Consider the following 16,321-nt stretch of genomic DNA (forward strand, 5'->3'; position numbering starts at 1 on the left):
CCAGGTCACGAGCGACAAAATTTTCAGAAGAAACATAGCTCTTGGTCACTGGGGTGTCCAGCTGACCCAGCCCCAGCCAGGGACAATTGCACCCACTGTGCCCTGTTACACTTCCTGCCCTCAGAATTCATGAGTGTGAAAATGGCTAGTTAGGGCAACATCTTCAAGTGGCTTGTCGGGACAAGATTTCAGCACAGAGAGGACCTCTACAAGACCCCAGGGTCCTGCAGACCCGAGAAGGGCCTAAGAAAGTGGAAGACAGAAGACGGGGTTCCCACAGTATAAAGTTCTATGCACCCAGGAAACTTGGCATCATTAGCCTCCAAACATCTCCAGATGCTCTGACCATGAGGCTACCCAGTCAGCCGTGGGGATCGCAGAATGGCTTAGGTTCATAGGGCACCAAACCTGCTCTGCTCTAGGGGCCTTGGGTCACCTGTCCTGGAGGACAAAGACCTCTTTCATCGGGCACGGCTGCTCACGCAAGCCTGGGCAGGCAACAGGGCAGGGAGGGCAGCCCAGCAGGCCCCTCTGGGAAGATGGCCAGACAGCCCAGCAGCCCCCTGGGCCCTGCAAGCCAGGGCAGCACTGAGGGCTGGCCCACTTCCCCTCATCTGGGTCCCTCCCAGTTTACACCTTCAACAGGGTGAGAACAGGAAGGATTGAGAAATGCTGGTGGATTCATCAGAATGCAAAAGCTGAATGAAGGAGACACCTTCAGCGTTGGGATCAAGTCAGAGCACAGAACAGGCTCTGAGGCTGGGCAGCCTGGGTCAGAGCTCCCTCCTCTGCTGACTGCTGTGTGGTCTTCTGGAGGTGACTTAACCTCTCTGGGCAGAGGACAATGGTGTCTCCCTCCAGGACTGCTCAGAGGACACAATGAAGCTCCCACACTGACACCCTGGTCACAGCTTAGGACACTGAGTGAATTTTGCAAAAGCCTTAAAATCAGTGGTTAGGCTAAAGGGAGGCCACTAGGATGTCTAATGCAGTTCAAGTGGTATCTTAGAGGTGGGGGTGGTGCTCATGTAGTTCAGGCCGGCTTCATGCCTCCACCTCCCAAGTGTTGGGGGTCACATGCTTAGGCCACTGCACCTGGTGTGTGGGGGTCTACGTGAGCTGCAGGAAGGAGGACTCAGGAGTCACAGAGGCTCACACACAGAAGACTCTGTGAGGACACAGCAAGGGGAGGCCTGTGTGAGCCAAGGACAAAAGCCTCCCAACACCTCCATCTTCACTTTGATCCCCAGAACCACGGCGGGGCGGGGCCATCCTGTGCCAAAGGTTCTTCACACTCACTCGGGATCCTGACAGGGTCACATTCCAGCAACTCTTCCCATTAGAAGAGAACGAAGATTGCCTCTCAGAGCACACAAGGACAGCAGCAGTGGCGCGGACACTGTGCTAGCAAAGCCACCGGCTGTGGAACAGCCACCTTCAACACATGGCAGCCACCTCCCCGCTTGGAGAAAACATCTACAGAAAGCGCTGGGTTCTTTCGCCCATAGAACATTTCCTCTGTTTCTGTTTACAGCCTGTTTTTGACATTTTTCTATCTGTGTGAATGTAGAGTTTAGAGGCCAAACTGCAGAACTCAGCCTCCTCCCAACATGTGCATTCCAGGGACGGAACTCAGGTTTGGCAGCAAGCACCTAACCCGGCTCAGCCACTTACCAAGCCCTTACTTTTTATCTTGATTGCCATGTGCTGTGTATATTCATGGAGTCCAGCATGATGTATTGGCGTGAACACACAATGCACAGCAACCCGCCCGGGTGGCAGGTGTAACCACCTGAAATGTATTCTCTTCGTTTGGAGAGTGCTGTCACCACGATCCTACTACATGGCCTGCGGAACCAATTCTACCCCACGGCTGCACTCCTGGACCCTGAGCCTTCTCCATTCTCCCCAGCTCTGGGAGCCTCCATCTACTTCTGCAAGAATATTCACTGAACTGAAATAAACTATTGACACTTCACACTTGCTCCTGAGATAGCCAAGTATTTACTCAGACGTATTTAAATTGTAGTCTCCAGGGGCGATCACAACAACAGACACAGAGACACCCTCCACACTTCCCCCAGGAACTGTTTTGCCCCCATGCTTGATGGTCCTTCCGCCATACTTTCCCTCCCCCTTCCTTCCTAGGGTTGGAAACTCTCAGCATGGACCTAGCCCAGGCAGGACACACGGTTCTCCAGCCAGCCAGCTGCTGGGCCAATGAACGGCACACAGATGTCTCTCAGAAAAGCAGCTGCTGGGCTAGGGAAGGTCCCAGGGACAGGGCAGGCCCCCAGCATCCTTGCTGGGCAGAGGCCCTTTCCTACTAGCCAAGGTCTCTCCCGCTTCTGGACAGAACCATCACTGGCCCTTGGCTCGGGGGCCCCTGTGACAATTCCCTTTGCTCCCTGAGGCAAACACAGGGGAGAATGACCACCAGCTGCTGCAAGTCTCCCCTGCTGTTGTCGGAAGCAGCTTTGCTGTTCCAGCTCCAGTGTACTCTCTCTCTCGGCAGCACCCCAGCATTTGCAAAGTGCCTCCAGCTCTTACACCCCACACCCGCAAAGTCAGCCCCTGGGATCCACGGGGACTCGTCCTGGAACCCCACAGACACCAGTGCCACCCCCCAAGAGTCCCCATGTCCCTAACACAAAATGGTTCCGCGTGCACAGCACATCCACACTCCCCCAGGGTGCCCGGCCTTTAGTGACTATGATCAAATGAAGTTATCAGCAAGCAGAGGGTCCACGCATGCTCAGAACAGCTGCGGCTTTTTGTTTGAGGCAGGGTCTAAGGTGGCTGGGGCCAGCCTGGAGCCGCAGATGACTCTGAACTTCTGATCCCCCTGCCTCCACCTCCTGTACCACCACCACACCTGGCTTATTCGGTGTGGGACTGGAACCCAGGCCTCAGGCATGCTAATCAAGCACTCCACCAACCGAGCCACATCCCCAGCCCCAAAAGCAACCCCGTATTCTAACTGCCTTTGGAACACATGGATGTGAACTGAGAATACAGACACCTCCCGTCCTGACAATGCTAGAGAGAGGCTGTTTGAACACCGGCCTCTAGTGCTGCCTCAGCAGCAGTCACACATTCTCTGTGTCCTCATCTGTAGGGAAGGTCTGTGGAGCTCAGGTGTGAACCATGCAAAGCTTACCATAGCCCGTGAAAGGCAGCTCAGGTGTGAACCATTGAGAGCTGGTCATACGTAGCCTATGAAAGGCGGCAGCTTGTCAGGACCCGGGCGCCCTCTACTGTCCAACCTGGGAATCACGGAGCCAGAGGAGCATCCGGCGGCAACTCCAGCCACCAGGATTGAAAGATGAAGCTTGAGTACTGACTGTGTGACACCTCCCCCCGCCCCTCTTGCTCTCTATGTCGAGGGGTGATTTCTCACCTCGCCATAGGTGTGTGGTGAGAAGACAGGCCGAAAGACAGTGCCACTCACTCGGGATCACAGCAGGAGGGAGACGTGGACTTAAACCCAGGTCACTGTACCAACAACTCCCCTCCCCTTTATTGGGACTTCCTGCGTGCACAGGAAGAGGCTCTGAGGAGAATTTAGACCAATCCTTCAGGCCCAGAGAGGGCAAGCAGTTGCTCAGGGTCACACAGCAACACTATCCCTCTCCGGCTTCCCAAAAGTACTCTGGCCACATAACTGCCCTGGATGACCACAGGACTGACAAGTCCTTTTGACCTTCTCTGAGCCTGGAATGCTTGAAACCCCAGCAACAAGACAGCAGGAGACTTCACCTGAAAGCAGAACCCCACAGTGCATTAGCACAAAAGCCATGGTGAACCACTGAGTTCCTGTGAGGACAGGGGGTGGCCTTCCATGCTCGGGGTGACCTGCATCCCAGGGTCTATTTCCATCTTTCTGTAAGGTGAGAAGTCTGTGACAGATGCCGAGGACGAAACAACAGGCAAGGGAGAGGCCATGCCACGGGCAGGGCAAAGCCTGGAACCTGGGCTAGGGGTATGGCTTGGGTACAGCTGGGGTACACTGGGGGTACATTGGGATACACTGAGGGTACAGCTCAGTGTATACTGGGGTACACTGGAGTTCACTGGGGCCCAGAGCACTGAAGAGCTGAATCCCAGCACCCCAATCATTCAGACAAAATGAATGTGAGGCTGTCATGGAGAGGGAAGGAGGGAATCGGTCCTACAGCGGGATCTTGGCTACAGCAGCTGGCAGGTCTCCCTGATGGAAGGGCTCTGGGTGCCTCTTCCCAGGACTGGACACAGTGGGGAGGGTGTGAGGGGTGGAAAGCCTCAGACCAGGGCCCGGTGCTTTTACTTCAAGTCTGTCGAATCACTAGGGGCTCCTCACGGCCTCTCCCTTGCACGGCAATCAGAGACCCCTGAAAGCCCAAACTGGACTGACCGTCCAGTTCAAAGCGTTCTCCACTGGGGCTCCGGTGACCTCACGGTCCAAGGCGATGTCCTCAGAGTGACCTCATGCCTAGCGTCTCCTCACTAGCTGTCCTCTGACTGCCTCCCCTCACCCACTGTCTTAGTCTTTCTTTATAAACAGGCACTGATCTCAGGCTTCATCTCCCAGCACTGCCCTGCCTCCTCCTTCCCCTCATACGTCCTCAGGAGGTCTCCCTGGCCCTGCTCAGTCAGCCCCTGCTGTGTATCCTGCCTGCGCCTTCCCTTCCACAGAACACCCCACGTCCTGACACACCACCTCGAGTTCTATGCCTGCTCACAGAAGGGGCCTCCAGGAGAGAGTGGGACTGACGGCACCCTCACTGTCTTGTACCAGCACCGACTGCTAACATTTACCCAGCACCAACTGGATACAGGGCCTTGTTTGTGCCACCTCAGCAGCACCTCAGGGTGTCCCATTCTACAGATGGCAAGACTGAGTTTCCAGAGCTGAAGAAGTCAGTCCAGGCCCTGTGAACCTGCCAGGAGCAGAAACCCGAGACCCAGACTCAAAAACCCCCAACAGGCTCCCACAGCTCTACTCAGTCTGAAACCCCAGTGACTCATGTCCTGTGGCCTAAAGTGTCAGCCCAGGTCAACAGCTGGAAACAGACAGCTCATCCATTTCAGCCACAGACGTCATTGAGCGAAGCCTAACCAGGGCCTCAGTGGGCGCTAAGAGGCAGAATGTGAGACCCAGACCACGACCAGAAACACTGCAGGAGCAGCAACGGCTTCCGGGGTGGGCAGCAAGCGCCAGGCAGCCCTTGGCCATCTGCAGCTCAAGCTTAGGGGCATCAGACCCCAGCAGCCTCAGACAGTGCCCACCATGAGCTATGCTTGAAGTCATGTGACCTTCCGGAATGGTGGATATACACACAGTCCCCAAACAGGACTCATTTTTACACCTCCCCGTTCAAATCCCAGCTTAGCCTCTGACTGACTGTTGAATATCAGGAGTTACTGGATCTCTAGAGCCTCAGTTTCCCCACTTGTATAATAATAATAATAATATATCCGCCTTTAAGGTTGCTGTGAGCATGGATGGGAGCCACATGTGGAGGTCTTGCATGTCCCTCCATGACTATTATTACTGATGTCACCATAGGCTACGGAGGGGAACAGTTAGTTAAGTAAACACTCTGTAAGAATGCCTGGGAGGCAGACAGCCAAGCCAGCCATATTTAGACATTTTTTTCCCATTAAAAAAAACCCTCTGCCGGGGGAACGGAATGTGTACAGATGAAGCACGGCCACCGCAGTGGGATCTGGGCAGCTCACCCCAGTCCCCCACAGACAGCAAGGCCCAGTCCTCCACAGACAGCTCACCCCAGTCCTCCACAGACAGCGAGGCCCAGTCCTCCACAGACAGCGAGGCCCAGTCCTCCACAGACAGCTCACCCCAGTCCTCCACAGACAGCGAGGCCCAGTCCTCCACAGACAGCTCACCCCAGTCCTCCACAGACAGCGAGGCCCCAGTCCCCCAAAGACAGCTCACCCCAGTCCCCCACAGACAGCTCGCCCCAGTCCCCCACAGACAGCTCGCCCCAGTCCCCCACAGACAGCTCGCCCCAGTCCCCCACAGACAGCTCGCCCCCAGTCCTCCACAGACAGCTCACCCCAGTCCTCCACAGACAGCTCGCCCCCAGTCCTCCACAGACAGCAAGGCCCAGTCCCCCACAGACAGCTCGCCCCAGTCCCCCACAGACAGCTCGCCCCAGTCCCCCACAGACAGCTCGCCCCAGTCCTCCACAGACAGCAAGGCCCAGTCCTCCACAGACAGCTCACCCCCAGTCCCCCACAGACAGCTCGCCCCAGTCCCCCACAGACAGCTCGCCCCAGTCCCCCACAGACAGCTCGCCCCCAGTCCTCCACAGACAGCTCACCCCAGTCCTCCACAGACAGCTCGCCCCAGTCCTCCACAGACAGCAAGGCCCAGTCCTCCACAGACAGCTCACCCCCAGTCCTCCACAGACAGCAAGGCCCAGTCCTCCACAGACAGCTCACCCCCAGTCCTCCACAGACAGCGAGGCCCCAGTCCTCCACAGACAGCTCGCCCCAGTCCTCCACAGACAGCTCGCCCCAGTCCTCCACAGACAGCTCGCCCCAGTCCTCCACAGACAGCTCGCCCCAGTCCTCCGCAGACAGCGAGGCCCCAGTCCCCCACAGACAGCTCACCCCCAGTCCTCCACAGACAGCTCACCCCCAGTCCTCCACAGACAGCTCACCCCCAGCCCCCCACAGACAGCGAGGCCCAGTCCTCCACAGACAGCGAGGCCCAGTCCTCCACAGACAGTGAGGCCCAGTCCCCCACAGACAGCTCGCCCCCAGTCCTCCACAGACAGCTCACCCCCAGTCCTCCACAGACAGCTCACCCCCAGCCCCCCACAGACAGCAAGGCCCAGTCCTCCACAGACAGCGAGGCCCAGTCCTCCACAGACAGTGAGGCCCAGTCCTCCACAGACAGCGAGGCCCAGTCCTCCACAGACAGCGAGGCCCAGTCCTCCACAGACAGCTCGCCCCAGTCCCCCACAGACAGCTCACCCCCAGTCCTCCACAGACAGCGCCCCAGTCCTCCACAGACAGCTCGCCCCAGTCCTCCACAGACAGCGAGGCCCAGTCCTCCACAGACAGCTCGCCCCAGTCCCCCACAGACAGCGAGGCCCAGTCCCCCACAGACAGTGAGGCCCAGTCCCCCACAGACAGCTCGCCCCAGTCCTCCACAGACAGCTCACCCCCAGTCCTCCACAGACAGCTCGCCCCAGTCCTCCACAGACAGCTCAACCCCAGTCCTCCACAGACAGCTCACCCCCAGTCCTCCACAGACAGTGAGGCCCAGTCCTCCACAGACAGCTCGCCCCAGTCCTCCACAGACAGCTCACTCCCAGTCCTCCACAGACAGTGAGGCCCAGTCCTCCACAGACAGTGAGGCCCAGTCCTCCACAGACAGCTCGCCCCAGTCCTCCACAGACAGCTCACCCCCAGTCCTCCACAGACAGCGAGGCCCAGTCCCCCACAGACAGCTCACCCCCAGTCCTCCACAGACAGCTCACCCCCAGTCCTACATAGACAGCTCACCCCCAGTCCTCCACAGACAGTGAGGCCCAGTCCTCCACAGACAGCTCGCCCCAGTCCTCCACAGACAGCTCACCCCCAGTCCTCCACAGACAGTGAGGCCCAGTCCTCCACAGACAGTGAGGCCCAGTCCTCCACAGACAGCTCGCCCCAGTCCTCCACAGACAGCTCACCCCCAGTCCTCCACAGACAGCGAGGCCCAGTCCCCCACAGACAGCTCACCCCCAGTCCTCCACAGACAGCTCACCCCCAGTCCTACATAGACAGCTCACCCCCAGTCCTCCACAGACAGTGAGGCCCAGTCCTCCACAGACAGCTCGCCCCAGTCCTCCACAGACAGCTCACCCCCAGTCCTCCACAGACAGTGAGGCCCAGTCCCCCACAGACAGCTCACCCCAGTCCTCCACAGACAGCTCACCCCCAGTCCTCCACAGACAGTGAGGCCCAGTCCCCCACAGACAGCTTGCCCCAGTCCTCCACAGACAGCTCACCCCCAGTCCTCCACAGACAGTGAGGCCCAGTCCCCCACAGACAGCTCACCCCCAGTCCTCCACAGACAGCTCACCCCCAGTCCTCCACAGACAGTGAGGCCCAGTCCCCCACAGACAGCTCACCCCCAGTCCTCCACAGACAGCTCACCCCCAGTCCTACATAGACAGCTCACCCCCAGTCCTCCACAGACAGCTCACCCCCAGTCCTCCACAGACAGCTCGCCCCAGTCCTCCACAGACAGCTCACCCCCAGTCCTCCACAGACAGCGAGGCCCAGTCCTCCACAGACAGCGAGGCCCCAGTCCTCCACAGACAGCTCACCCCCAGTCCTCCACAGACAGCTCGCCCCAGTCCTCCACAGACAGCTCACCCCCAGTCCCCCACAGACAGCTCACCCCCAGTCCTCCACAGACAGCTCGCCCCCAGTCCTCCACAGACAGCGAGGCCCAGTCCTCCACAGACAGTGAGGCCCAGTCCCCCACAGACAGCTCGCCCCAGTCCTCCACAGACAGCTTGCCCCAGTTCTCCACAGACAGCGAGGCCCAGTCCTCCACAGACAGCGAGGCCCAGTCCTCCACAGACAGTGAGGCCCAGTCCTCCACAGACAGCTCACCCCCAGTCCTCCACAGACAGCTCACCCCCAGTCCTCCACAGACAGCTCACCCCCAGTCCTCCACAGACAGCTCGCCCCAGTCCTCCACAGACAGCTCACCCCCAGTCCTCCACAGACAGCGAGGCCCCAGTCCTCCACAGACAGCGAGGCCCAGTCCTCCACAGACAGCTCGCCCCCAGTCCTCCACAGACAGCTCACCCCCAGTCCTCCACAGACAGCGAGGCCCCAGTCCTCCACAGACAGCGAGGCCCAGTCCTCCACAGACAGCTCGCCCCAGTCCTCCACAGACAGCTCACCCCCAGTCCTCCACAGACAGCGAGGCCCAGTCCCCCACAGACAGCTCACCCCAGTCCCCCACAGACAGCTCACCCCCAGTCCTCCACAGACAGCTCGCCCCAGTCCTCCACAGACAGACAGCGAACCCCAGTCCTCCACAGACAGCGAGGCCCAGTCCTCCACAGACAGCTCGCCCCAGTCCTCCACAGACAGCTCACCCCCAGTCCTCCACAGACAGCGAGGCCCAGTCCCCCACAGACAGCTCACCCCCAGTCCTCCACAGACAGCTCACCCCCAGTCCTACATAGACAGCTCACCCCCAGTCCTCCACAGACAGTGAGGCCCAGTCCTCCACAGACAGCTCGCCCCAGTCCTCCACAGACAGCTCACCCCCAGTCCTCCACAGACAGTGAGGCCCAGTCCCCCACAGACAGCTCACCCCCAGTCCTCCACAGACAGCTCACCCCCAGTCCTCCACAGACAGTGAGGCCCAGTCCCCCACAGACAGCTCGCCCCAGTCCTCCACAGACAGCTCACCCCCAGTCCTCCACAGACAGTGAGGCCCAGTCCTCCACAGACAGCGAGGCCCCAGTCCTCCACAGACAGCTCACCCCCAGTCCTCCACAGACAGCTCGCCCCAGTCCTCCACAGACAGCTCACCCCCAGTCCTCCACAGACAGCTCGCCCCAGTCCTCCACAGACAGCTCGCCCCCAGTCCTCCACAGACAGCGAGGCCCCAGTCCTCCACAGACAGCTCACCCCAGTCCTCCACAGACAGCTCACCCCAGTCCTCCACAGACAGCTCACCCCAGTCCTCCACAGACAGTGAGGCCCAGTCCCCCACAGACAGCTCACCCCCAGTCCTCCACAGACAGCTCGCCCCCAGTCCTCCACAGACAGCGAGGCCCAGTCCTCCACAGACAGTGAGGCCCAGTCCCCCACAGACAGCTCGCCCCAGTCCCCCACAGACAGCTTGCCCCAGTTCTCCACAGACAGCGAGGCCCAGTCCTCCACAGACAGCGAGGCCCAGTCCTCCACAGACAGCTCACCCCCAGTCCTCCACAGACAGCTCACCCCCAGTCCTCCACAGACAGCTCACCCCCAGTCCTCCACAGACAGCTCGCCCCAGTCCTCCACAGACAGCTCACCCCCAGTCCTCCACAGACAGCTCACCCCCAGTCCTCCACAGACAGCTCACCCCCAGTCCTCCACAGACAGCTCGCCCCAGTCCTCCACAGACAGCTCGCCCCAGTCCTCCACAGACAGCTCGCTCCCAGTCCTCCACAGACAGCTCACCCCCAGTCCTCCACAGACAGCTCGCCCCAGTCCTCCACAGACAGCTCACCCCCAGTCCTCCACAGACAGCTCACCCCCAGTCCTCCACAGACAGCTCACCCCCAGTCCTCCACAGACAGCGAGGCCCCAGTCCTCCACAGACAGCTCACCCCCAGTCCTCCACAGACAGACAGCGAACCCCAGTCCTCCACAGACAGCGAGGCCCAGTCCTCCACAGACAGCTCGCCCCAGTCCTCCACAGACAGCGAGGCCCAGTCCCCCACAGACAGCTCACCCCAGTCCTCCACAGACAGCTCGCCCCAGTCCTCCACAGACAGCTCGCCCCAGTCCTCCACAGACAGCGAGGCCCAGTCCCCCACAGACAGCTCACCCCAGTCCTCCACAGACAGCTCGCCCCAGTCCTCCACAGACAGCGAGGCCCCAGTCCTCCACAGACAGCTCGCCCCAGTCCTCCACAGACAGCTCGCCCCCAGTCCTCCACAGACAGCTCGCCCCAGTCCTCCACAGACAGCTCGCCCCAGTCCTCCACAGACAGCGAGGCCCCAGACACAACCCTGGGCCAGGCAGCACTGACTGCCTCAGTCTCCTTGCCATGTGCTGTTCCTACTGTCGGGGCTCCCACCCTGCAGCAGCCGCCGGAGGTCTCTGTGAGCCTGCTGCTTCCCGACTATACTCTAACCAAGCTGAGAGGGCCGTCCCCAGGCCTCAGCACAGGCTGGAAAGGTCAGGGACACAGACAGGAGATGAGGGTGATCTCGTCCCTTCCCAAGCACATCTAGACATGGCTGCTCCTGAAGCCCTCCCCGTCATCCCAACCAGTCCTACAACTGCTAACTCCAGCCACAGACAGGAAACAGAGACCCGGAGCTAATGTCACCCTGCCAGCAAGGGCTAAAGCCACACTGAAGGCAAAGGCCTCCTCCCTCCAAAGCCCTGGGGTTCCTTGGTGCCACACTGTGCTGAAAGCTTAAGTCCTGTGTGGGCTCTGCCACTGGATGACAAGTCATCTCAACCCTGGTGGCCTCAGTGTTCCCAGTAGTTTAAATGGGACAAGGGGTACCTGGCTTCACATACTGACTCTGACATGTCCAAGTTGGGGGTCTTAAAAAAGACACCAAACCTCACAAGTTTCAATTTCCCCACTGCAAATGGAGGCAAGTACTGAGATCTACTACTCACAGGGGCCAGCGTGAGGGTGGGGGTGAGCTGCCCACAAAATCCACACAGTTCATGCCAGGGGAGCTTTGTGAGGGCACCAGTAACAGCTTCAAGCTGGATACCCAGGGGCAGGCTCATGGGCCCTAGGAGGGTCTGTCTGCTTAGCTTATCTCTTCAACAAGATTAAGTGACTCCAAACAGCCCCAGCAGGGGAAGCCACCAGAGCTCAGGTTACTAATGACACATGACAGAAACTCAATCTCCTCCCACTTCCCAGCTGATGCAGGGCAGGCCCAGAAGTGGGGGTAGGGGCTCACTCCCGGAGCTGTGTGAGACCAGGCTGTAGACGGGAAGCTACCGGAGGACAACCCAACAAATGGCCTCCCCTCTGCAGAGGTCTGCTGCAGCCACCCTTGACTCAGGAGTGAAACCCACCCTGAGGCTAAAGGGCACCAGGAACATCTGAGAACAAACGACTGCCCAAGCCAGAGGGACTGGTTAATTAATCAAGGTGGTGACAGGAGGGGGATAGCCATGCTTACCAACTGGGCTGTTTGTTTTTGCAGTACTGGGGATGCTGAACAGGAGCTCTTCCACTGAGCGAAACCCAACTCTCTTCTCATCTTTTTTACTTTTGAGACAGAAACCAAGTTGCCAAGGCTGGCCTCAAACTCACTGTGTGGCCCCAGCAGGCAGGTCTTGAACTTTTGATCCTCCTGCCTCAGCCTCCTGAGAGGCAGGGATGACAGGCCCATGCCTCCAGATCAACCAGGAAAACATTTTAAAGACAGAAGCAGCTGCCCCCACCACCTTCCCAGGGCAGTGAGCAACCAGGACTGACCTGGTTGGTGGGTAATTGTGAAGCCCTGTTTCGAATCCCACATAAGATAGTCAAGTACAGACTGGGCTCAAAGATCGGATCCTACTAGAGAAAGATGCCATGGGGAAACAGAGCCTTTGAATGCAGCAGTCCTCCCCTCAGCTGCCCAGCAGTCCTCCCCTGTGGTCCTCCCCTCGGCTGCCCAGCAGTCCTCCCCTGTGGTCCTCCCCTCAGCTGCGCAGCTGTCCTCCCCTCAGCTGCCCAACAGTCTTCCCCTGTGATCCTCCCCTCGGCTGCCCAGCTGTCCTCCCCTCAGCTGCCCAGCTGTCCTCCCCTCGGCTGCCCAACAGTCCTCCCCTGTGATCCTACCCTCGGCTGCCCAACAGTCCTCCCCTGTGGTCCTCCCCTCAGCTGCCCAGCTGTCCTCCCCTGTGGTCCTCCCCTCAGCTACCCAGCTGTCCTCCCCTCAGCTGCCCAACAGTCTTCCCCTGTGGTCCTCCCCTCAGCTGCCCAGCAGTCCTCCCCTGTGGTCCTCCCCTCAGCTGCCCAGCTGTCCTCCCCTCAGCTGCCCAGCAGTCCTCCCCATGGTCCTCCCCTCAGCTGCGCAGCTGTCCTCCCCTCAGCTGCCCAACAGTCCTCCCCTCGGCTGCGCAGCAGTCTTCCCCTGTGGTCCTCCCCTCGGCTGCGCAGCTGTCCTCCCCTGTGGTCCTCCCCTCAGCTGCCCAGCAGTCTTCCCCTGTGGTCCTCCCCTCGGCTGCCCAGCAGTCCTCCCCTACAGTTCATCCCTCAGCTGCCCAGCTGTCCTCCCCTCGGCTGCGCAGCAGTCTTCCCCTGTGGTCCTCCCCTCGGCTGCCCAGCTGTCCTCCCCTCGGCTGCCCAGCAGTCTTCCCCTGTGGTCCTCCCCTCGGCTGCCCAGCAGTCCTCCCCTACAGTTCATCCCTCAGCTGCCCAGCTGTCCTCCCCTCGGCTGCGCAGCAGTCTTCCCCTGTGGTCCTCCCCTCGGCTGCCCAGCAGTCCTCCCCTCAGCTGCCCAACAGTCCTCCCCTGTGGTCCTCCCCTATCTCCCTGGATTTTTGGCCATGGCTGCTCTTGATGGTGCTAAGGGAGCTGCGGGAGGCCGCCCTGCCTTCTACGGCATCGAACAGCACCGTTGGCCTCTATCCACAACATACCAGTAGTACCAGCCCCCACCCCCAGTTAAGACAACCAAAAATATCTCCAGACAGACTGTCAAGCATCCCCAAGAGGGCAAGACTGGCCCCTCAGAGCTCAGACTTCAGTCTGGGGTTTCCAGCAATGAGATCGTGCAGATTCCCTGCTTTCTGCTGTCCTTTTGTGATAGAGTAGCTCCATGTAGTCCAGGCTGGCCTCTAACTTGCTATATACCCGAGGATGACCTTGCAGTCCTAATCCTCCTGTCTTACTTCGTGAGTGCCGAGATCACGGAGGTGTGTCATACCTGGTTTGCACGGTGGATGGAACCCAGGGTTACCCACATGCTAGACAAGTCAGGTGAGCCGCCTTCCCAGGCCTCGTTCCTACTACTGATTTATGTGTGTGAGTGGCTTGCCTGCATGTGTGTCTGTGCACATGCGTGCAGTGCCCAGGGAGGCCAGGAGAGGGTTCGGATCCTGTAGAACTGAGTTTCAGATGGTAGTGAGCCTCCATGAGAGTCGTCTCTGCAGTCCCTAATGTCCTGCTGGCTTTCAGGAGCCCCGAAGAAGGGCACCCGGGCTCTGATGTTCCTTCCATGAGCACAGATGCTCGCCAGCACAACACGGAGAACTGAGAGGGGAGCAGTTAATCCCTACGTGCAGGAAATGACATCCACAACCACCACCTCACTGATCACAGAGGGAGTCACAACGGTCGAGACAGGGACGCAACCCAAGCAGACAGACAGAAAGGACACCAGGCTGCACTGCACATACATGCATACACACGGCAGAATATTACACATCCTTTACCACTCAGGACGTCATGGTTGAACATGGAAGACACTGAACTCGATAAAGGCACACAATGCATGCATCACTAATAGGGGTAAGATACACACACACACACACACACACACACACACACACACACACACACACACACACACACACCAGGCAGCAGAAAGGGATGGTGGTGGCCAGGGTGATGAGTTAGACTGTAGAAATGGGGAGACATTTCTCGAAGGGCCTACAGGCTGACAACAGTCATGTAGAGACCCTCCACCACCGCTTAGCTCCCACTGCAGTCTCTCACAGTGGCTTCCTGAGAAAAGGAAGTCCTGGCAGTCTCTGAGCAGCCCTGGGTAGCAGAAGTAAGTGAGAGCCTGGAGGAATTGTGACAAGGAAGTGTGGATGGCGGTGTGTGTGTGTGTGTGTGTGTGTGTGTGTGTGTCCCGCTCTGCAGATGAGGAAGTCACAGTCACAGCCTGTGGGTCTCACATTCCCAGGCTTCCCACAGAGGAGGCCACAGTAAGCGCATCCACGTAACCACAGGCAGAGGGTACATCCTAAGCCACGGTTCCAGACACCTGTGCTGGCCCTTGTCTAGTAACTTAGCAGAACAAAGATTTTCATGGCCAGGAGGCAGCAGCGAGGCCCCTGTCACCCACAGGAAGCAAGAGACTAGAGCTCCACCGTGCCACACCTAGAAAGACCTAGACTGCCTTGTGTCACCGCCTTCTGGTCCAGGAAAGGAGCAGAGGTCAAGGTCACAGTGAGTGCAGCCCAGTGAGGGGCTGAGACTCTGCCTACCCATCTGGCACAGGCCAGACTGACTGACTGCCAGCCCCTGCTGCGGAACTTGCCACCACTCTCAAACTGCCTCGTCCACCGACCCTGACCCCGTCTTAGATCCTGCAGAGCTCAGCTTTCTTGGTGGACTCTGTTGGACCCCACATCCCAAAAGACCACTGTCTGCCCTAGTACCATGCTGTGCCCCACGCCAACATAGGCCTAAGTCCAAAGCCCCCCGGCCGACGTCCTGTGCATCGTGTTCTGAGTATCCGAGCTGCTGCCGGGGGTGTTGAACGAAGGCAAGACTGCAGCTGTGTATGCACGCGCCCGACGCTGCTCCCGCGGCCCTGGGGAGTGGGCATTGTAGTGTAGCACACTGATGTCCTGGCACCAGGGAAGCTTTCAGGACCCCATGGGCTGCAGACTTCAAAATGTAAATAAACAGGACATGGTGGCACACGCCTGTAAACCGGGTGTTTGGGGGCAGAGGCAGGAAGACAGCTGAGAGTTCCAGGCCAACCTGGGCTACAGAATGAGACCCTGTCTTTAAAAAAACAACAACAACCAAAAGCAGATGCCAACAGTCCTCCTCTCTTCAGGCTCTTTGGGGCATTCTGCATGTTCTAATACATCTGTATCTTACTTTTGAGGTTAAAAAAATAAGGAAAATAAACCAATAAACGATGGTCTAGTTTATCATGAAAGAGTTTGTTTCCCAGGGATCCCAGGGCACCTGGGGCTGGGAAGGTCTACCGTGCTCCAGATGCTGCACATGGACTTTGGAGGGCGGAGATGCCGGGAGAGGGGATGCTGGGAGAGACCGAGGAGGAGAGTGTTTCCTGAAGCTGCATTTTAGAAGCTCAGTAAAATCCTGTAGCAGCAAACATCTCAAGTATTTTCAAACATTCAGAAGGGGAAAGTAACATTTCCCAAAACTTTCCTTTCTGGGCATTCTAAACTCAAGTAGCAAAAGTTCCTGAAAACCCCTGAACACTGTTGATAATTTCCTGTAAGTTCTTCCGTTCACAGAGCCCTGAAAGTATCACAGTCAATGTGTCTCCTCAGTCCTACCAAGGAAGAGACGGCAAGCAAGCTGTCCAGGACACACAGATCTGTCTCAGTCAAAACAAGATTTGAAAACAGTCCACAGAGCCCCAACTGAGGCTCCGAAGCGGCGTTCTGAGGGCGTTCTGAGGGTTCCCCCCCTCTGCTGTATACCACGGGGCGGGGTGGCGGCAGGGAGTAACGGGCTCTGGCTTCACTCTGGTCGAGTTTGGGGGAAAGGAAAACAAAGCTACTGAAGACAGCAGCGAGGAGCCCAGGAGCCCCCAGGGAAGCATGCTCACTGAAGGACCCACCAGCTCTGCCCCGAACACAGAGAATCAACTGTGCGAGCTACGGTCCCGGCTCGGGACTCCAGGCT

At 58.7% G+C, this 16,321-nt stretch overlaps 1 protein-coding gene across 5 annotated transcripts in view; it reads right to left on the reverse strand.

Annotated features, from left to right (window-relative positions):
* Window positions 1-16,321, reverse strand: part of Kiaa1671 (KIAA1671 ortholog) — a 140,333-nt gene that overhangs the window by 60,864 nt on the left and 63,148 nt on the right. The window lies entirely within an intron of this gene.

The sequence above is a fragment of the Mesocricetus auratus genome, unplaced genomic scaffold (genome assembly GCF_017639785.1).
Source record: "Mesocricetus auratus isolate SY011 unplaced genomic scaffold, BCM_Maur_2.0 Super-Scaffold_100025, whole genome shotgun sequence".
NCBI lineage: Eukaryota > Metazoa > Chordata > Mammalia > Rodentia > Cricetidae > Mesocricetus > Mesocricetus auratus.